This window comes from Drosophila sechellia, chromosome 2R (genome assembly GCF_004382195.2).
Source record: "Drosophila sechellia strain sech25 chromosome 2R, ASM438219v1, whole genome shotgun sequence".
In the NCBI taxonomy this organism is placed as follows: Eukaryota; Metazoa; Arthropoda; class Insecta; order Diptera; family Drosophilidae; genus Drosophila; species Drosophila sechellia.
The window spans coordinates 2,293,182-2,316,701 of NC_045950.1; the positions used below are offsets into that span (position 1 = coordinate 2,293,182).

The window sequence follows — 23,520 nt, forward strand, 5'->3', positions numbered from 1 at the left end:
CACTTGCAAGTTTCTTGCTCGCAGGAAGTGCGCAGTTTTATTTTCTGCAGTCATAAGGCGGCACTAGACGCTTTTCGGCTGCAACAACTATTATGCACAAGATTGCGAACTAAACGAAGTGCGGCAACAACAGCCGTGGCGCAACAATGGGGGCACAGCGAAAGTTCAAAATGTCGACAAACGAACAAACAAAATTTCATTTGCAGCGCCTCGTAAATTGCGTGCATGTAGTAAGTATGTAAGTGCAAAGTGCACCACATGCACAGTGCGGGCATCCAAGTGTGTGAGCGAGTGAGCGAGTGTGTAAGTGTGGGTGTGTGCAGCGCAAATGTTGGCGCAGTGTTCAAGTGTATGTGTGTCAATGCCGCTGACGTCGAGTGAGCGTGAAACAAATGCAAGCTATAAAATCTCAACAAAGCGCGATGCCAAAGGGCGCCGTCGGGGCGGACGGAGCGGGCGGAGTGGCTGGCGGCGCTGCTATTTGCGCAGCATAAGCTGCCAATGCCCACCCACCTGCGCCACCCACCTGCACCACCCACGCCCTCGCTCTGATGTCGTTAAGCTGTGCAAACGATTTCGCGAGGCAAGGCGGAAAATTCTTTCCAAAGCAACAGCATCAGGGCAGCGGAATGGAAGTGGGCGGGGCGGGGCGGTGCGGAGGGCAGGGGCACAAGGCTCAAGACCTTAAATGAAGTCTACGAATCCGATAAAGTGTTCTAAAATAGTTCCACGCTGCGCCTGTGTCTACTGCGCGTTGAAAAGGAAAGTTTTTCATTGAGTTAGACTTCTACAAGAGTTACCAACATATCCCCAAATCTCCCCTAACAATTTGATTTTGTGTTTTAACCACCAACCAACCACAGTGGTTGTGTTGCGATTGAATCATCTCCTCACTGTTATCCCGCTGAAAAAGTTCGATTTTAGCTGAAAAAATGTGGCAGTTGAGCAAAGAGAATATCTTATAACAATGGAATAAAAATTTCACTTTGTCATTCGCGTGAAGGTGTTTCAGATACATATTATGCTACAGATACATGTACATATTACATATTATGCAAAATAATTCTTATATGTTTGAAATCTCGCTTTCTTTTGCCTCTTACCTCCTTGCCTCTCAAAAAGGACCATTGGAATCCTTTTTGAAAGCGATCCCAACCCGTGACGAAAGCTCCGATCTGAGTTGCAAACATACGTATGTCAGATGGAACTGGAGATACTTTCGTTGGCATGAAGTTGTTGTCCTGTTGCCAGGGCCCCGATATCTGAATCAGCAGCAGCAGCAGGGAGAGAACACATCCACGACAGGAGCCGTGTAATCACTTGTCATGCAGCTGAGCTCCAACCTGCCCCGTTCCCCATTCTGCGGACTTCCTTGGCGTTTGCTTATTTGTAAATATTCGGCTGTTATTGCTATGTTATTGGACGTTGTGGCAAAGTGCGGGCTGGTGGACTGCCGATAGACTGCTTGGCCCGCACAAATTGCGGAGAGGTTTCGAAAATATTTTGAATCGCAAGATGCTCAATTTGTTGGACAGATAAATCCCTCGGCGCTGGCCTGGCATGTTGTCGCTCAAAATGAGAAATTTATATGAAAACTTATTTCGCAGCACTCGGTCGTTGCGGCGGCCCTTGGGAGATCAAAGTAGCGAAGTAAATTAACTTGAAACGTTGGAAGCGATAAAACGCAGCCGATAAGCGGGCCGACATAAGCCTGTTCGTGGCAACTTTCATGGCTCTTATCGCTCGCCTTCCCCTGCGTCTTCCCCTGCGTGCCACCCACTGAGTACGCCCCTGCGAGTCCTTTTCAAGCGCCCTCGTCCTTTTGTGAACCTCCAGAATGGCGTGTCCTAATGCGGGGCTGAATGCAAATGGGCGACCGAGCCCGGCATGCGTTATCCATCGCCGTGCAATTGAATTATTGCATGCCGCGACTAATTCCGCATGTTTGCTCGTCCTGTAATTAGCCGAGCGCACATTAATTGAAGTGCCCGCGACTGTCATGGGCAGTCCGACAAAACACTGGCACTCCGGCGGCTCCAGCCGGCGAGCTTGGCAATTTGCGCGCTTATTCAAAGCAATCCGCAGCCCGTGCGAGCGTGCTCGACAATTGGGCCCAGCTTGTTATTTCGTGCACGGCGGGCAGAATGCATTATTTATTTGCTTTGGCAGGGAAAACAGGCGTATATTTAACAGTGCTTTGTTCCCAATTTCGCAGCCCCGACAAATAATGGAAGGGTCATGGACCACACTGGCGACCGGAGGGTTAATCAACTCCCCGGATTGCCCCAAGATAGAGATACACACGAAACAACGCATTACAGATGATGACTACGTTCGTATGCTAAAAGTAATCCCAACTTAATGTATACATTAGATTTCGATGGACCTTATCGTACTCACTTTTTGGCTGGCAGATATAAAGGAACCTCTTTACTTTTAAGTCAAATGCTTATTGTTTGTACTAATTTCCCGATCGATTGGCTGATTGGCAGAGTAATGCATTACAAAGGCAGCGAGGGAAGAATGTTGATGCGCCGATAAAAGATACTTTTCGCTGGCCGACTGACCACTCGATAGCTTCGCAATTTTGGGCAGGAAGAGTGCTGTGCATAATAAGCGCAAATATTTGCACATAATCATCCTTTTTCCTTTGGCCGGCGTCCTCGTACTTGTGCATAATTTTGGTTTCCTTTCCTGCAGCAGCACATGAAAATGTTTAAATATTTATGAAATTATGCTAAAGTTTCAACAAGTCATAAATCTCTGTTGATGTTTGACTTTTTATGCAAAATGTATTTCATTTGCATAAAAATGGCTGACAAAATATTTTCCAAGCCGATATTCATGGGAGTGGGGCGCCCAGCGGCTGGCGGGGGCGGGGGCGTGCCAGGTGAACAAAGATACACGAAATACAAACAATAAACTCCTGCAAATGCCCACAGCCGACATCGCACACCTGTCCAGTAGCCCCAGTCGGCCCAAGGCCGTTCTCTGTTGGCTAAACTCCCTGCTTGGGTGCCCCAAAAACTTTTCCCTGTAATCAATCACGCTTCATTTATTGACACACCCAAAGGACGCAACCGGGTGGCGGTTGCTGGCCAGGTCAAAAGTTTCGCCTGCCGCAAATCTGGCTCGTAGAGCTCATTTGCAGGCTGAAACGCACCTGGGCTGATTTATGTTGGGCAAAGTGCGGCCATCAACACTCATTCGTCATGGGAGCCGCGACTGGGATTGATAAGTATGGCAGGGCCGACCCTATCAACTCAACGCAAAATAAACGAGGTATTAAGTCCAAACAGCCAAGCAATTACGGAGCGGATTCGCCGGTTAAGTTACTACAAGTTCGTTTCCATCGGATGTTCGAAGCAGATACATTTATGTTTCATTATTTTTCATTTCGAAAGCAGGCGATTGATTGGCAGAGCATCTCGGAGCAGCAGCGATGTGCAGCAAATTGCAGCATTCGCGGGGGATCAGAGATGATGGATGATGGACTGAAGGGGCTGAAAGCACAGCTGCAAAGGCTCCACAGCTCGTGGCTGCCATGTGGTAATCGGCAATCGGCAAGGGGCATCTGGGTAATGGCAAATGGCCAGATCCTGATCTAGATTCAAAGCCAGAGCCGGAGCCGGAGCCGCAGCCGGAGGCAGGCCGGCCAGGGTCGGATGAAAGCGAGATTACAAAGCCGCACTTAAACTTGGCATAAATAAAAGTTGCTGTCACGCTGCCAGCTGTCAAGCGCCGACAAAGGCAAAGACATCTCTGGCAAAGCCGCATACGGATGGATATAGATACGGATGTGTATGTGTCTAATGGCAGTCCTCCTCAGTCCTGCGCAATTAATGTCAAGTGGAATGCAGGTGCGGGTTTGGGTGTGGTTGCTGGTCCAGGGACGGGGCTATGAATCAAAGCACGGGCTCAGCGAGCTACGAGATTTCCAATTACACGACCCCTTTGAGTTGTGCTGCATACTCCGCTCATATTAATGCGACAACAATAGTGGGCGCTGCCGCCGTCAACTGGCAACCGCAGTCGGCTTTTGGTGGGCTGCCGCCTATCGACGTCAGTGCGAGTTGTTGTTTTAAGCGGATTACGCAATGTGCGAGACGTGTGCGAATCAGAGGCCGAAGTCGGGCCCAGTGGGCTAGTAGGGCCTGCGTGACGGCTGACAGTTTGACGCGGGCCCGCAGACTGGGAATTCGATTAATTTTTGATGAATCAATGTCAACTACTGCTGAAAATCTGCGAGCTGTCAGCGCGGCTGCACCGCTGCAAAGCCACTCCGGCGTGTGGATAAGACTTGGGGGTGGTGGGTGGGTCGACTCGGGTTACCCTTTTCAGGAGACACGTAATTTCACACACGCACTCGCACATCACATATCGGTAACAGTGCGCGATAGGGCGGGGTAAAACGGGTCCGTAAAATGTGACACAACACGGCCGGAGTCGACGCGAGCACTACGTGATTCCTCCGGCTGCTCCTTCCGCGCCTCCGCCTCCCCTTGGGCAGATCCGGGGCAGAAATTGGCATATCAACTCATATTTTCCTTCGCATCAAATGGAATCGCTGTGTCGCCCCGGGAAAGTGGCGAAAAGTATGTTCGATATTTTTCAATCAAATTTCCGTAAATGTCACGTATACGCAGCGTCGTACATACTTATTAATAATGCTCGCAAGCCCCAAAGCACACGCGAGGCGAAAGCAGCAAAAAATGAAGCCCCACCAGGAGGCAACTGGCCCGGAAAGCATTGCTGGCATGCTGGCGTCCACATGCTCCTCTGGGTAAACGCGTATAGTGAGGGCGGAGCACTGTGCTCGCATTAAACTTCATTCTTCAGTCGTTGTCATCGTCTGTTGCCACATTTATGGCCATTAACCAACTTTGCGCCAGGAATTTTTCACATCTCTTGCCTCGCAGCTCGTGCTTAATTTTTGATGAACCCAAAATTACCGATGACAGTGAACTGCGTGAATTCCCAGCAAAGGATGCGGGCATTGCGAGAAGGAGGCAGGCTGTCAGTCAAAAATACTTGGACATATTTCGAGAGTTGTTTATGCACAGGAGCTAAATATTTAACAGCGTCGAGCAATTTCATTAATAAATATTTCAGTCGGCCGTGAATATTATATTCGAACGCAGTTTTCGTGGGTGGATTGGCAGGGCGGATGATTCGCCATGATTCTCTTCCGCCGCCACTGAGGCACGAAATTAAAGTATATTTTATCACAATTGCGCAGATATCTGATAAATGAGTCCTCCTCAGCTTTGTTATGCAAGTCTTGAGAAACAAGCTGCGCATTTTGAATGGCCAGCTCCCAGCCAGTTCGGGGTAAATAAATCGTGGCTGGGATAAGATGCGATGGGATGGCATCGGATACAGAAGCCAGATTGTCGACTCCCGTTGCCTTCTCGTTTGCCAGTCAGATACCTTCCTACCTTTTCATTTTTTCAGTGGTGGGCGTGGCTAGCTCATTTGTTACGTTACTCGCTTATGCGTGTACGGCTCGTAAATAACAACGCCGAAGACACATGCCACTTTATGTCAATTATTTTGACAGCTAACAAGAGCAAATATGCAGCAGGTCGCCATTATTATCACACACACGATAAACTAAGAGAACATCCCTATCGCCATCACCTGGCAGGTGAGTAAAAACGCGCAGGATATACTCTTTGGTATACACATACGAAGTAATGCGATTTGGTAGAGGAGCTTGTTAGTATATAGTAAATTGTGGCTTGCTTTTCTAACGCAAATAGATGTATCTCGGTCGCACCTCAAAATATTTGTATCTCACAAGGTAAGAGAACCAGTAAAATGAAGTTTAAGACTTTAGTAGAGGGTGTCAGAAGCACAAGGTCACTCAGAATTAGTTTTCTGGCAAGGAACGCCCCACCCATATCCATCACATGTTTAATTACTCGAGGAAGAGTAATTTAAGTAAGTTGCTTTTTGCTGAATATTGACGATTATTGTCTCAGCTGTAACAGATTCATCCATATCTTAATATTACAAATTTCACAAGTAGGAGTGCCATAATCGATTGCCTCGACCATCAGATAACTCGCACTCATCCAATTAATGGACATTTTACTGTGCACACATGGGTTTCATTGGTATAATCAGCTCGTCTAATTTAAGTAAAACGTATTAAATCCGCCCATTTTGTCTTTAAGCAACAGGCAATCAGTACTCATATGTAATTGCTTTCAGTAAATAATTTGTATCCATATAAGAAGATGATTTGTTCCAATATGTGGTGATTGTTTTCTTTCTTTTTTTGCTGTGTATTTTATAGACCCACATGTCTTTCATTACTTATTACGGACCTGGGACTGACTACGCTAATCTTTATTACGCACTTGAATAAAGTGCTTCTAGTCTATGCCCGAGCAAACCGAATTGAGACGCATCGTTTATAAAGATTTAAGGTCCAGTTCTGCACGGACTAATGATGACCCCTCCACGCAGGGGGATTGGGGTCTCCTTCGCACTCCTTCAGTCCGTCCAAAGCCACTCATGCACGGCCTTACATGCGTTCGGATTGAACGGCAAAGGGCCTCCAATCGTAACGAAGTTATGTCACGGGTCGAGCCTACGTTCTTCTCTCCATTCCCGCTGTCGATTTTGGTGGGAGGTCATATCAAAAGGCGATTTAATGAAATCACGGTCAGTATTAATCATTGTCAAGGCTAATTGAGTATGAAAGCCAGCGGAGCACGGCGGTGGCCGCCGGCGATGGTGATTGCTCCCTAGGAATCAGTGCCGTTGTTGACGTCAGCGTTCATTAGGCCGGACAAAAATGCAACCTGACATCTTAAAAGGGTTCGTCCGCCATCGTCTGCCTCGCTCGCTTCGCATCCGATTCGGCTTACTCATTCCTCAGCTGCGGGCCACGTACATGTGTCGTCCATGTGGACCAGGCCAAGGCATATGTACATAATTATTATTATCTTAGTCCTCGTTCGTGGCAACGACTGTTGCGCGCTCGAAATGACTTCAGCACTCCAGTTTGGGCACTTGGATACTCGGTCACTTGGTTACTCGGCTACTTGGTTACTTGGTTACTCGCGCACGTCGTTTGTCAATCGTAAACTGCGATCTGACAGGGACAAATGGCATTGGAAGTCGCTTTTATTTGCCGGCGATTATGGCAAATGAAGCGAAACCGTTTGTGTGATTTTTTGTTTGGCCAGCGCGAAGGACTCCTGCTGCCGGACATTTGTGCGGACAGCCAACCGAAGTGCCCTCGGCTGACCGCCCAGCACTGACTCCCTGCTTTTAATGTCTAATGTAATCAGGGCTGATGGCTGTTGCCCAAAATAAACACTTGCCACATGCAAAACGAAATTGTGTGCAACGAGCAATGTCGACAGCTTTCAGCTGTCAGGCCAGAGCCGGCGGAGTGGCAGGGGCTGCCATTAACTTATTGAATTTAAGCTAATTTAGCAGGCAGCACTTAGCAGACCACACAGCATCTCAATTGCCGTGAGCATCCCTCGACCGAAGCCCCATGTCCGAAGTCCCAGGTCCGCAGTCCGATGTCCGATGTCCGTGTGCCATTCCGCTGCCACGTCAAGTGGTGGACCAATTGAAGGAGGCAGTCCACCCGCCCCAACTAAATCAACCTGAGCTGCTCCCGTTGGCCACTGGCCACCTGTCAGGTGCATGTAGATAAATTTCCCAGCTAATGGGGCCAGTCGCCCAAGGCAACGCAGAGCAGCCTCTTTCAGTTTGGGCTAAAAATGCAGCCGGCAGCTGTTTAAACTACAGCTGTGCCACAGAAATATAAGCAATCAGGGGCGGGTCAACTGACCACCAGCAGTGGAAGGTCCCTCTCTCCGTTAACTGAATTTAAAATCACGAAAAAAAAATTCCGGCACAATGAGCTGGGCAGCAGGAGCGGCTCCCGACATCCAGAGCACCGAAGAGGCTGAGATAAACGGCTGCAAAGTGCACGAAGGAAGCTCTGAAGCAACATGTTCGGTCAATTCAATTGCAGCGCTTTAAAGGCTGCGCGCTGAAGGGCTTTTTGCCAACGGAGCCAACGTGGCCAATGTGGAGAGCGCAGTTGGGTTAAGTAAAGTACGGCGAAGTGAGACGAAGTTTGCCTAGCAAAAAGCACAGAAATTCGGACTGATTTCACTGTGCTCGAAGCAAGGGGCTTTTCAGGATGCCTCCTCCGATAAAGTTCTGGTGTTTTACACCCCGGCGGACAAACTCACACATTAATTGATTTAATGCCTGGAACACTAGGCAAACAGCGAGCCTTGTTTGGAGCTCCCAAAATACACAGGGCAAGCGGAGCATTAGCGGATAGTCAAATAGTGGAGGCGAGATGCACTCGAGTGTGGATAACGCCATTAAGGCTACATTTCAAAGGGAATCCTACACATGAAACCATGCTGGAAACAAGTTTTATAAATAGATCGACCTGCGCTGAACTCGGGTTGTAATTTGCCTAACGTTTCAATAAACTCGGTCCAGAAGGACCTTGAGCTCATAACTCGGCTCGGGTAGTTGGCCCGGGAGCTCCCAGTCACGGAGCCCTGGAATTTATACCGCAGTTCAGTGGCACTCATTTTTAAATCTCCCAGAATTTGTGTAAAATTTATGAGTCCAAGAAAACGAAAACATAAACTTGTCAGTCACACATAGGCTCATAAATCGCATAGGGTCGGCTCCTCCTATCCTTTACCGCTTCCCATTCTGGTTGCCACTCGTTTGGTTTGGCTTGTAATCCAAGCTCGTAAAGTTCAATAACCTCGAGGGGATTAGGCAGCAGACCCAAGCAGGCAGTGCACTTATTTATGGGGCAGCACCCGTGCGGGCCAAATAAATAAAAATAGTATAATCACTGGCATAAAATGAGGATCGTTCACAATTCAAATGAAATTGCTCGAGCTCCTGGGCCACTTTTAATGGTCAAGGATGTGCTGCTCCTTTAAATAACACTCAGCTCCAAGGTTCGTTCATCCATGAAAATTAGCATTAATACGGGCGGAGTCGGACCACGGAGATTGGGAAGAGGCTAGCTCGAAATTGGGGACATTATGGTCCCAGCCATTTGACCACTCAAAGTTTCAGCAAGGACACATGAGCTCACAATGTGCCCCATTTTGAATAAATTAAATTTGTCTGCAGCGGTCATTTCATGCTCACAGCAAGGAGGATGCTGGGACGGATGAATGGTCGTACATGGATTCTCGGATGCATGACAAACATGCTTCAATAATTTCATTAGGACCCGAAACAGGATCTGCCGGCGAGGAGCCGGTCCGCGCCTAATTAAGCGTTTTAAATGTCAGTCGAGGCGGCTTAAAAGGGATAACACGGAATCTTTTCAAAAAATTCAGCAAAGGCGTCCGGGCTTCCAGTTGCGAGCACAATATGGCCAAAACAAAGCTCAATATGCTCATAATCAGATGAAGCCGCCCATTAATTATGCATGTGTGTGTGAGCCCGAGGGCGCGTATGGGTGGTATGGGTGGGGCAGTTGGTGGTTTGTGGGTGGGTGGAAAGGTGGTGGTTGGGTTGTCTGGCAGCATATGGGCAACCAAAGCTCGCCAAAAAGCTGTAGCTCAAAGTGGACGCCATTTAATGAGATTAATTAAAATAACAAATGGCGGACGCTTTAAAAAATAGAAGAAAATCGTTAAGGGGATTCGATTCGGAGGCTTTGCTTTTCGCCGAGCCAACTTACTGCAAGCAAAGCTTACGCGTGCATAATGAAATACGCTGCGAGGGTATATTAATCGTTTTTAATTTGTCAGTCCTGGCCCCTTGGCTAATCGAATATTTAATTAGTTTGATGCCTTTCCAAATCGACTCGAAGATTAGCCTACGACGGGGGAGTGGTGCTCCCATTTGGGAGCAACCCGCAGCCAAAGTCAAAGGAATTTGCAAGATTTGTGTTCGGCCAAAAAGGAACTGGCCGAAGGCAAAGGATGCTGCGACCCCCGGTATGACCTCAAATACAAGATTGGGAACAAGAACTAAATATCTTAAGTGCTTTTATGTACGGCGGGCCCGCGGGTCGCTCTCTCGAGAATGACGGCTATGATGACTCGGGATGGGTCACCAGGACCCTTCGTCCTTTCACTGGGTTCCTTCTCGGTCGGCGCTTGCTTTGGTTTAAAGCACTCAAATCATTTTCAAGCGTCAACTTTACCGGTCCCTACCCCACGAAAAAGGGGTTGAAACAATTCTGAAAATTTATTTTCATTAATTTTAATTCGTTGCGAAACTTTTCTACCCCCTCCGCCATCGGAGTTGGTGGCTCGTTTGCAATAGAGAGGGCAGCCAGAGTCAAATAATTACTTTTTCGGATTGGACCAGCGTGTCCTTTTTTAATTATTTGCCTAAAGCCCCGGTTACTTTAGGTTGCCGTGCGTGGGACTGGCGAGGCGAGCATAATTAATTTATTTTATTTTCCCCAGAACGGCTCCCATAATTAAATGAAACAGCTCCGCGAGAGTGTCCCCCTTTTGCGAGCCGCCAAACTGGCTCGCCTGTTGCTACGCAGATTAGAGGATTTCCATTGCCGGTTCGCACAGAGTCCATTGGACTGCAGCTGACGATGACGACTCCGGCGAAGACAGGAGTTTGCAGGCCTAAGGCTGCATTGATTTCACTTAAGCCCCGACTGAAGGCTGCTCACAGGTTCTGGCTCTGATTTCAATTCACGATCAGATGCGGATGCAGAGTCGGATTCCCACTCCGTCCGCTTCCAATGTCAATAGCACCCAAATTGATGACGCCGAAGCTGACATGCCTGACTCAGCAGGCGGCAATCAGCGAGGCTCGCGCTGTGTCACTGGATGAGTGTGTGTCCCTGGGCATCGTCATGAACACCCACCTCCTGGCCTGGGTTCTTTTGCGTTGTGCTTTCGTGTGTGTTGCGTTTGCGTTTGCACAGATGACAGGCAGACACAATAGACGTTGAGTACTTGAGGCTATTAGCTCTTTTTGGCGCCCGAGGCATGCATTTTGAACAGAATAATCCTTGAACCAAGCTCAAGTTCGCTCGAGCACATAGCATATCGCCCTCTTTACTAACTCTTTTCATTGTTCTATTTTCAGGTAGCGATAGTAGTGAGGACGCATTCCCTGGCTGGTAAGTAAGCAAGCAAAGAGGGGGGCAAGAGCCGCAGATTAATAGCTCTATCAATTCGAGGCAGTGACTAATTGTTCGCCACATTACGCATACGCCAGGTGTTCGCCCCGTGTCCGCCATTTAAATTCAGTTCATGCCCGTTTCATGGCGTGGGAATGGAGGCGGCTGCGTCTTGACACTTAGGAATTAATTGCGATACTTTGAGATAATGAACTAGTTGACCAAAACCCGATACCATCGCCTGAGGTCAGAGTAAAAAACAACAGAAGGAAACGGCCAAAAGGACAATTTGCAATGCAACGTCAAAACAATTACGTGCAGAAATGTGCTTGATAATAAAATGAAGTGACCTGGCTGAGCGAGTAGTGTTCTCGTTCTTTCGGTTAAAACGTGTTCAAGTGTTGACTTGTATAAATTGTGCACTCGTTTGGCCCCTCCTTCAGCCAGGTGCTGCTGCTCGAGCTCGGCCAGGTGAGAATGTGTTGGCGCGAGCCCAACCTGGCCAGCAATTAATTACGTCAGCAGAATAGACAGGCGGGCGGCACTCTTCGCTCCGATAGGAAGCGCCAGTTCATCTGTTTAAAAGGCATTTAAAGCGCATTTTGGCCGAAGGGGTTCGGCTTTAAGTCCCAATAAGTCCCACTTCGCTGATATTTCAATGCTTTCCCCAGTGGTGGGCGGATTTTTATTTGGCTGCCACGGTTCGCTGACTACGAATGACATTTGAGCGCGGAGAAGTGCCCGCTTTAGTTTATCTCGCCGGGCTGAGCGTTAAAATAATTTCTGGCTTTCCTTACATTCCGGCCATGTCCCCACTTCGGTCCTGTTTCTGCTGGCATTGCGGTATTTCTGCCCTTGCCGCAATTAATGCCAGCAGATTAATTATACGCATGGCTGCACACGCTGCGTGAAGCTGCGCGCAGCTTCTGGGCTCTGTTTTGTTTGAAATTTTATTTCCAAAAGCACAAAACAAAGAACAAGTGACAGACACAAAGCCCAAATACCAGCCAGAAGAGCAGCTGCCTCCTAATGAGTGCAAATTAGCCGATATTCTGGTCAGCCAAGGAAACCTAATTTGGCTGTGCTTTGCGTATAATCAAGCTGTCAAAAACTTGCTTCGCCCGTTATTTCGGAAACTTTAAGCATATTTTAACCGACTGCAATTTGGTATTGATAGCTTCTGGGCAGCAGATGTGGCAATAATAAGTTTTTTCATCCGGCGAGGGAGTTGAAGGGGCGATAAATCTTGTGGCCTGCCAGCCATAGTGCGATATGTCAACTTATGGCGGGGGGCGAAAAACGAGGCTCCTCTGGCCACTACTTGGAGAAGCTTCAATCAGGAACAGAGGCACTCAAAGGAAGCCATGAAACTTATTAACAGTGATATGCAGCACTCCCTGAACTTGTAACCTACGGAAGGCGTCAGGGCATGCCTATGGCCCAAGTTCAACTAGGTAGGGTCAACTCCTACGATGATTTATTTGCATTGCCCGTGAGGCCGGCTAGTTATGATTTATGTGCCCCGGGAGTATTTATTAAGACAAATAAATAAGCCTAGCTGTCATTGCCGTATCAAGCAACTACTATTATAGCATATTTAAGTTATTTCGGAAAACGTCAGGCGAGTATCCTTACAAATTAGGGTCCCTTCAACGGTTACCCGTAATTTAATAAATGCAATCGTGGGTAATCGCAGAATATACCCCAATCAATGAACAACTCCCAACATAGGTCCCAACATAAAGCTAGGATTCTAAAAACCAGGACCTTAGAATGTGAAAACTGCTGTTTGTGTGCCATTCATGAGCGACATCAGAAGATACTTTTAGAGAACTTTGTTTCTGGCCTATTAGTAGGGTCAATGGAACATGCTAGAGCTGTTCAACTATGTTAAACTGTTCAATTTCAATATCACTTCACTAGTTTTTCACAATGCGCCATTACAAATCCGTTCATCTCAAGGGATACACGTCCATACATTATTAACGAAGGCTTTTTTCACGAACGGTTATTATATATTGATTGGCATCGGTTGTGCGGAGGCCCATTAATGTTTAAATACTTAAAAATTGCGCCTTATTGGCGTGTGCATGCATGATTTATGGGCCCAGCGAGCTGGCTTCAATCACGATACACTCAGGCGGCCCAACCCCCCTGGTTATTTCCGCGAAATAAAGCCATCGGACGAACCGCAGAGGCACTCGCAGCCATGGAGCCATTGGAGCGTCCGCTTGAGTAGTGAGAACTCCAATCAAACTTTTCCAATAAAGTCTTTAGCCTAAAGACGGTGGATAAATCAAGCAATCAGGCACAGAAAGGGCTGACCTGTTCGGCTGTGCGAGTGCACCCGGTACAGACAGCCTCCGACATAATTTATGGCGTGCCTTAAACTCGCTTCCCGAAACGAGTCTCTGGCGCATAGGGAGGATAATATGCGGCCGAACGAGTGAATCGAAAATCCGGCCTGTGCTGGGAAGTTTCCGGTGAAATGCGAAATTTAACTTTGTCGATTACACCGTGGAGACCACGTTGCGTATACGTAATAATGGCCAAACTCAAAACGAAAGCAGACAACCTACACGCAGAAGGTTTAACGATGGAAGCGCTGATCAGCCTGTGGGCCACGTTCGCCTGCATAGTTTGATGTTCGGCCCTCGAAGAGCTTCGAAAGTGAGGTTGTTGTTAATAAAAAGGGCAGCCAAGCAAATGAAAAATACTTTTCCCAGTCCCACATCCCACTTCCGCTCACCGACAGGCGAGTCGGGAGACCCGGGAGTGCGTGGGTGAGCTCGAGTGGGGGCGCATGCTGTTGGCCAAATTGACTTAATCTAAAATAAAAGTTTAGTGCTGAACCGAACGCACACACAAAGTCTCGCACAGGCAAACAAAACATATGGTATTTTTACAGCCATAGGTGACTAGAGGGTTGGCCAAAGACGAGCTAGTTAGGATCCATGGATTCGGGGGCGGGTGAGAGGCAGAATGTTAATTTCCCAGGAAACGCACGATAAAGTTAAGTTCTGTTCGAAAAACTATTTGACTCTGCAAAGGGGTAGATATCGCTCCTGCCTCCTTGAATCCCTAAAATAACAGTCCAAACAGTCGTTACATAGATCAAATTTTGTGTGGCCTACGCCTAAGTTTGCGATTACCTTGCATATGCCTAGGGGGTGGGTCGATTCCCAGCTCAATCAAATAAAAAGGGAAAAGTTTTAATCAGGAAATAAATTTTACAGAAATGCTGAAAAGGCAGCAAGATTTACGATGCACAAAAGATAAATTTTGCGAGTGCTCGCCTAAATGCGCGTTGGAAAGGAAACAAAACCCCTGATTTTCGAGCACACACACTCGCAAAATGTCAGAGCAACTGGAATAAAATGGCAATTCATTTACGGAAAGCCGTATTTACGGGAAGCAAATAACTAATGCATACATATTCCGCACACATCTGCCTAATGTGGGGCAATTATGGTTAAAAGATCATAAAAAGAGGTGGAAGTGCCAGAAATACAGAGAACCCATATCCATTTCAACTCGCCCCCGGAACCAGAGCTCAAGTTCAATAAATTAGGCAGGTGGGGTAGCGAAAATGTGTCCGATAAGACCATTATTCTTGAAGGACAAATTAAGCTGCGTGATGAGCATTTGGGAGGATTTTGCATTCTGTACCGCCATTATTTCACAACTTTTATTTTCCGGGTTGTACTTTACTTATCCAGATAAGTTCAAGGGCTAAGATCCCATTTGCCACACCCCCTCTTTCATTTGCATTCAAATTATAACAGCATTTTGCTTAGGACTCACAATGGCCTGGTAATTAATTAAAATATTCAATGCCCAGTGAAACAGGAACCTGGCTCGGATCTGTGGTTGTCGCTGACCTGAACTTTATCTCGATACCGGCCTCCTGGAGCTCTGTTCAGTTCGGAGGAGGAATGTCGTGCACAGCCCCGTGGGATCGCCGTGATAAGAAGTCCCGCCAGCTCTCTAGTATTCATCTTCCATTAGCCTGGTGCGGCTTGAATCAGGAGGCTGCCCCTCCCACTGCAGTCCGCCATTTTGTCAGCTTCATAATTAAGGGTAAAGTTAATTTTTTGCTCTGTGGTCGTGGTGTGACTTGACTTCGTTCCATCAAGCCCGCTTGCTTTTTGCTAGTGTGCAAGCCGGAAAACTCATTATTTTTTAAATGGAACTCTTTCTTTGTGCCGTTCCCAGCTCGGAGCTCCGCCCCCTTAGAGCTCTGCCTGTCTCTACATAGACTCCGATCCCAGTCGCAATTAACTGAAGAGAATAATGTTGCGGCAGTGACGAGCAGAAACATAATAATTCTTTTTTGGTATCCACCCCCGCGGCTGTACTCAGCTCAACTTGGCCATGTTGCATTTGTAATGACTATGTGAATGCTGGCGAAGGGGGAGTGGGGAGTGGTCTGCATCAGCATGCAATTCCTATGCACGTATGTGCTCGGTGTGGTACTGGCTCCCCTCTGCCCTTGTCCCGTCCGACTGTCGGCCATAATTATAAACATCCGGATAATGCGAGTCCTCCGCTCTTGCCCGGGCAACCAATTCCGAATTGGAAAAGGTTGGCTGCTGGGACTGTCAAGGATGAAGGTGAGGGTAATCGAAATGTTTTCCTCCAGAGCACGGACAACGAGCTGCAGAAAACGGACGGGAGCAACATGCACAAGTTTAATGAACCCCACATGCATCGCCGAGTGCCCCTGCCGTGGCCAACTCCCCTCTGCTCATAAATGCTGCATGTTTGCAGGAATTGCTTAGCTGGGATTTGCTTAATTTCCCTCCGCACCACGCACATGTTCCCTGCTTCCAGCTCCCAGCTCCAGTCCCCCTCAGCCAGCTATTTCCATTCCGACCTTATGGCCACCAGGGGAATTGCGTCCCACGCTTCGTATACGCAATAATTCCGCCCCTCTTCATATTGCTCGAAAAGGGCTCCTGACTTTAACGTTTTTTTTCTGTGGACCAGCACATGCAGTGCTAAGACACTTGTCAGCCAATCAATAAAATGTAAATATTTCTTCCACTCACTTTGCATTGTTTCCGCTTACCTTTGAACTTCTGCATAAGCACCTCAGCCGAAACCTTGATGACATCTCCAGCGAAAGGACGACCCCGCCGGCAAGGGGGCGTGGCCAGCGCAAATCAGACCATATCCAGCGAGGTGGCTTCGTATGTGACAGCTGTGTTTGATGTGCACCGCATTCGGCTTTGATGGTCGTTTTGCCCTAAATGGCCTGCACACTCGCCCATTGCTTGCCAACCACCAACCTGGAGATTTCCGATACATTTCGAGCCCTAGAAATCCGGCTGAAGAGGAGAAAGCGAGAATGGGAGAAAAGGAGAATGGGAGAATGGGAAAGGCCCGCCCTTTGAGGACAGCCAATTAGCCCGCATTCTGGATGATGCAGATCAGCTGCAAGGCAAGCAAATATCGAACATCTTTGGCACTGCTCCTTCCCTGAAAATGCTTGGGAAATGCCTGTCATAAAATTCTCGATTTTGTGGCGCTGAGGGAACGTTCGCCGCTGGTCTGCCAAATCCGCAACCCTCCCACCGGCCTGGATATTAGTTCAATAGTCATGACTGTCCAACTGATGCTCCAAATCCCCTGGGGTCAGCCCGAGAGCTGGCCCAGCCACGCACACACACACACACATGCGAGGAGCCGGCATGGAAGCCTGGGCTGAGATTTTGCGAATGGGCGTGGTCGACTCGATTTCTATTATCCGAGGCGTACTAGTAGGCGCTGGGGACCCGACTTTGCCATTTGCTAGCAGTGTACTATATATTGCTTGCCACCGATTTGGCCTCAATATTTTGTGCCAATTCTGCTCCCCTCCTGCCATTCAGCGTTCTGATCGGTTTTCGCAATACGTACACAAACAAGCAATTGTGTATAAAAATCCGTTGGGTGTTTTGCGGTTGTTGGCAAACTCGGCGAAATCGCCTCAGGAAAAATATTGACGCTGTAGCGGCTTTAGCGCCCCGAGCCGCCCAAAACCCCAAACCAAACACGTTCGGGCCCCATGTTTTACTGCACTTTTTGTTGGGAGTTTTATGTGGGCCATCTATGGACAGCTTTGGTTGTCTATGCCTGGCAGCAGCCCCGCCACAATGGGTCTTATTTTTTGTTCGTTGCTTAGCTGTAAAAATCATTTTATGAGTTTGCATAAAATTTTGTGGTTTTCACGCCCATGTTTATTGTGCCCGCTGCAGCATATGCTGCCATTGTCGAGGACGTTGTCGTCTATTGATTTTATTTCCAGCCGGGCTAAGCCGCATCAGCTGAGCGGCTTCGCCCGAATTCTGTGACGTCCAGGGTTGAGGGTTCAGTGGTTGTGCATTTCTTGTGGGTACGCGCCGGTCTAAAAATTAATTAAGTTCTTTATGGGCCACGTCGTGGGCATCCTGGGCAGTTCGCTCCTATTGGTTTCACACCACAAGTCCATCTAAGTGGTGCGGCCGATATCGTGGCTCATTAAACGATTTCTCCTCGCGCAAGACCATCAAATTAAACTCGATGTCCATGGGGCTGGGGCGTTCCATTTCTGGGGGCACCTGCACGCGTTTTCCTCCGTTCCAATGACGCACCATTCTAATAAGCATGCATTAGGCAACCCCATGGGCTTCGTGAGCCTTGAATTACCGTTTAGCCAGCAGGAAGTCGTCCTGTGTCAGCAAAAGGAGGCTTAACCCGCAAAGGGGTCTCGGCCAATTCGACTCTGACGGCGGCTATAAAATGCCACTTAAATCCCAGCCAGGAGCATCCGCCGAACCCAGGACAATTAATATGGCCAATGCAACAATAGCCCTTTGTTTTTCACCGCACCCAAACGCCCAACCGCCCAAATTCAAATCGCCATGTATGGGCGGACTGGCGTGGCGCTACTGTAGCTGCCCTGATGTGTGGGGTGGCCTGCAGGTAAAATAAATTATTATTTATTACGGTCATTAGAGCTTAATGGCGGCAATGATGTCCACCACGCAATGGCAATGGCAATGGCCCGAAACCGGCTCCAGGCCAACGGACAACTGGCTGTGCCGCGGACTTCCTTCCGCCGCTTAATCGAAGGCGAAGGAGAAACATTTGCGGCCTGGCAGCCTTTGTGCTCGCCGGGTCCTGGTCCTGGGCCTGCTCCTGCTCCTGCTCCTGCTCCTGCTCCTGCTCCTGGCCCTGGTCCTGCTCCTACTCCTGATCCGCACCCTGGGTGGGACCCTTTTTAATAGCAACCGGTTCGCATTATGAGGCCCGCGTGCTGTCCTTGAAAACAGTCCGCCTGGACGGACGAAAGGAAGGCCGAATGAAAGAAAGAAATCCCGGCTGGAAAGCATTTATCGTAAATTCAAACCCTTATTATCTGGCCTGGAGGTGTCGGCGGCGGGTGGAGATATTTATGCACTGGCAAAGTTTCGGCCCGGCCATCATAAACGTCCGAGGACCCTCTGCCACAATAGCCCCGAAACCTGGGAGGAGGCATATTAATGGTGCCCGGGCTGACACATTGTAAATTCAAATGCATTTCTCACGCTCAGCCCGGTTCGGGCTCGAAAACGTGGCCAACGCTCTTACCGCAAAGTGAGGACAATCAATCAAAACGCATACGTGTGTATGTGCCCACACTAACGCCTAGTGCCTAGTGCCTAGTCAGTTATGCATGCGGCAGGGTGTGCGAGTGAAATTAATTTCATGCATTTATGAAATATGGCCAGGCGACAATTTGCATAAAACAGGGAGCCAGATTAAAGGGGCGGGGCATTGTGCTCAGTGGAAGCGGAACGGCTCCACCGTTCAGTCCAGGATGATGGACTGAAGGGCTATGATAACCTTTGATTTGTGCCAACGTTAAGTCAGCTGCTACATGAAAGTGATACCAAGCTTTTGACGAACGAGTCTAAGAAGGCAGAAACTGATATTTCAAGCTCTCACAAGAACTCTCGGCCAAGTTGGTTTAACCTTTAACTAATAATTGAAACTCCTAAATTTGCTCATAAGTGTGAGGATTTCTGCACCAGTTGGTGTAGAATATATTTATTAGATCGGTGTACTTCAAAATGGTTTCCATACCGATATTTGTTGTATTATTAAAGAGTGCCTAGTAGTCGAGGCAGTCGAGTTACGTCTTCTTTTGTGGTAAAAACAGTTTCCGGCTTAGCTTGTAAGTTTCTACCTAAAAAGAACCCTTGGAAATTGAAACGAAATTTTGAGTCTATCCCACGAGAAAGCTCCAGATACATATGTATCTAAGCTATCACTTCCACCTGGTTTTTCCCATGCCAATGGATTTTCCTTAATGGATATCCCAAAGTTTACGTACCCATCCTTTCCCAATAGAAAGCATATAAAGCGTCCACTAGAAGGAAAGAAATGATCTAGTTATTTGTGAATTTATGACTCTGATGCAGATAGTACGACTTCATTATAGTACGAGTTCGATAAGAAGGGCAAAAACGCCCTACATTCCGCTCATTTTCAGTGGAGAAACAGAAACAGTAAACTTCAGGTTTTCCCTCTGCCAAGGCGCCTTTTCCTTTGCGCGATCCATGCGAACTTATGCTCGCAGTGTGGGTGCCGAGTTTATAATTTCTGACACAAAATTACATGCACTTTTCCCCAGTTGCCGTGCCGCACATGTAATTGGTCCTATACGAGTGGTAGTGTGTGCGCTCGTTCGCTTTCTTTGCGCTGCTCCTTTGATAAATGCGCATAATTTCAGTAGGTTTTCCTGGAGTAGCGAGGAAAACTTGTCCGTGTGCGCCGCTGGAGTGCGAGTGTGTGAGTGCTGCTGTGTGCAATAGTCTCGTTGCTGCGCTTTATTGTTCGCAGCGCAGCGTTAAACATTATGCCGGCTGGCTGACTTGGATGGCTTGGCTGGCTTGGGTGGCTTAGAAGGGCTGAGTCGAGTTGTCTTGGCGCGAATTATGAAGACGATTACACGACTTTATAGGTGGGTCTTTACGTACGTGCCGCTGAGGGGGCGGGTGGCGCTGGGCGTGTCTGCGGGGTGTCTGCACATATTTATGAGCAGCGATGCGCTGCGACGTCGTCCGACGTTGAATTAATGAAATACCTGCCAAGATTTATGTGCCAGCTGACTGGCACACGGGGGACACACGCGTGAACGGGCGGGGGAGGGAAAAGAAATTAATTTTGCAGGGCAATAGTGCTGAATCGTTTTATTAGCTATCCTGCTGCTGAAGCCCATCAAAAATGGGAGGCATCCGGAATCAGGAATCAGCCGAACGAGGACTAACATCTTGTCGATTCGCACCGAAGCACCGATAGTTCGTACGCCATTCCCTTCCCTCGAACTGCCCCACTGAATGATATTTGTAAGATAGTTAGTTTCGGGCTGGCGCCCCACTTTTACCTGCAGCCAGCGGACCGTTATCCTGCGTTTTCCTGTAAATAATTCAACTGAAAAATTCATGAGGATGCATTTCCCACGCTGCTATCTGTGGCGGACCTGCTTTTTCGCCCTTTGTATCTCTGTTTTTCTTTAATTGTTTAGAAAATAAATCACCGAACGCAGAAATAAGTTGACAACACCACATGAAATAAAAACGAACGGGCCAGCAACGAAAATAGAACACTGGCACCAAAGTGGGTGGCGGGTGGTTGTGTGGGTGTGTGGGTGTGGGTGTTGTGAGCGAGCGTTGGGCGGAAACGGAACTAACAAAGCACAAAACGAAACAAAAATGTCCACCCAAAAAGCGAAACTCAACTGCGAAAGCAGGGGAAGTGAAAAGGGAAAATAGAAAGAAAAATATCCCACGAAGCGAACGGAAAGGCAAAATTGCCAAACTAAAACTTTGCTGCAGTCACGGCACTGAATAAAAAAACCAAATGCTGAACGACCAAGTAGGGGTCCTGTGGCGGAACAGGGACATGAACGGGGGCAGGAGGGCGGGAAGTCGGTGGCACAAATGTAGTGACGCACACATCCAAACAATACCTAGGCGATGGCTGGGAAAGTTTCGTCCTTTTAGCCTGTAACAACCGTGGCAAAGCACAAAACAATTTACGAAAATTTGTACAATTTCTAAACTTAAATAAACACCAGGAATAGTTTTATTTTTATTATTACTGCCCCGATTCCTTCCCCACGACTGCCACCAGCTACCCCCATCGAAAAAGGGGGGCGCCAGCGAACTGTGCCTTAAATATTTGGTGGCATACTTACGAGCGTCTTAAAGAATGCACCCGCTAAATGGGCTGTCGACAACTTAGTCTCCGCTCGGCAACTCCGGCACTTTTAATTAAGGCTAAATGAGCAGCCGTGGGTGGGCGGTGAACGGAGGGGGGCCAGGCGGGCCCAGAAAACTGTCCTCGCTGTCTCGCAATGGCACGGAATAATTCAAATGTTGCCAATGCACTTTTCAGCGGTGAATTAACAAGCCCAAAGTTAAAGTTATGCCGTCGCAGCGGATGCAGCTCGGACGGGCTGTTCGGCGGGTGCAACGGGCTTAAATTGAAAAAGTTTTGCCGCTCGCAAGTTTCTCCGTTTTTAAATGTTGGGAACTAGTTCTGGAAAGGATTTCTTGCGCCCCTCGGGATAGCAAACATGTTTCCCATACTGCTGCCATACTCTGGCACCCACGGCGATTGTGTGTTCTGGCTGAGCTTGCCAATTTTCCGCACGAAAACGACACTTAAAGGTTTGTCTGCTCTGATGCATTTAAGATCGCGAAACATCCATAGCAGTTATCGATCGATCAGCATCAGTTGCAGTGTCTTGTTATGACCCGTGCAGATGCAGTCGAGATACTGAACCCACTAAAGTATCCATATATGAGAAATGTATTTTTGTTGAATTAAAACAATGTAAAATAGCATTCATGACTTCGCTCAGTGCTGAAATTATATTAAGAACCTAATAATGTAGATTTAAGGATTTGAGACCAATAATTTATGGATAAATAAGTGCGCTGTGCTTCAGAGCACTTTAAACATGAATTTTACTATAATTAGAGTCCGAAAGGACGACCAGATGACTGTAAATAAAAATAGCGCAATTTAAAGGCATTCAAGTGCAATACACCGGAAACGGAAAAGAGCGCAAAACAATTACCCGAACATGAGAGATGGAAAATGCCCACACACGCCTGCAATCAGACAGCCACACACACACCCACATACCCACATGGATCCGAGAACATGGTATTACTGTGTAACTGCATTGTCGGCACTTTGGTGGGGAAATTTATATAATGTTCATTTTTATGCAGGCACTCAAGTGCAATCAAAATTCGAAACGCGTAATTTCCATTTGAATTTGTGGGCTTGGAGCCAAGCACTCGCCCCCAACAATTCAGCCACAGAATGGACATTGTTATGGCTTGCCTCCGCATTTATGGCATTTGTATTGCAATCCGACATAAATAGCTTGGTCCATGCCATGCCCATGCCAGCGGAATTCGAAGCCATCGGAGCTGGCAGTGACAAATGCAATCCACTGGCCAAGGCCGGAGTTAACCGTAATAATTATCTAATTTCAGCGTTGGCGCGGTAATCGCTCTAATTACGAATGCTAATTAAAAAGCCAACCAATGCGGGCGCTCCCTGTTTACCAAACCTGAGGCCAAATCGCCAAGCAGTAGTTGGTGGTTTAGTTCCCTGGAGCCCCACAAGTTCCTTCCAACCACCTGGCCAGCAGCATAGTGTGTGTGTGTGCACTTGGAATAATATTCGAATCGAATTAAATGGGAAATAATGTTGGGATGTCTACATAGTAAGGGGACACAAACACAATCCTGCAGCAATGAGGTGAGAATAATCGAAACGAAACCTGAGTCCCATTGCTAGATTGCATATCACGCATACGCCGTGGTGGTGGCTCTCAGTTTCTTGTGCTGTCGCAGAGTGGTCCAAATCCCCGAGTACACATTTAAATTATTTATAGCCATTTGCAAATACTGTCAACCATAATACACGGTCCTTCGAAGCTCTTAATTATACGAACAACCGAGCAAGTCGCCGTGCAGTTACTCTTCCGGCAGCACGGACTTGTGGCAGCAACCACAATATGCCCATTCGCAGTGCATTATGCAGCACACTGGAGCCCCAGCCGTATGACGGGCTAGACAAAAGCAGCAAAATGAAGTACGAGCATGAGGTCAGCAGCCAAGAAAGGCAACAACAAAGCAAAACAGGGCGAAACACAGAACACAAAACACAAAGGGAGAGCACATGATTGTCGCTTGAAACTTGAGCCCCAGCAACTAACCTCATGACATCAGCTTTTTGGGTTTGCAACTTATTACAATTTCCATATAGCCTCCAAAGCGCCAGGAGCAAGAAGAAAGCAAGCTCCACCAGCAGCATGGTCGCTCGAGTGTGTGTGTGTATTGTGTGTGTGTGTGTGTGAGAAGTGCACACAA

At 47.9% G+C, this 23,520-nt stretch overlaps 1 protein-coding gene across 4 annotated transcripts in view; it reads left to right on the forward strand.

Annotated features, from left to right (window-relative positions):
• Positions 1-23,520, forward strand: part of LOC6619135 (zwei Ig domain protein zig-8) — a 55,649-nt gene that overhangs the window by 16,491 nt on the left and 15,638 nt on the right. For all 4 annotated transcript variants that reach the window (XR_004361379.1, XM_032715375.1, XM_032715376.1 and 1 more), the window contains exon 2: positions 11,086-11,119. The gene's annotated coding sequence lies outside the window, so the exon portion shown is untranslated. The remainder of the gene's footprint in view (positions 1-11,085; positions 11,120-23,520) is intronic.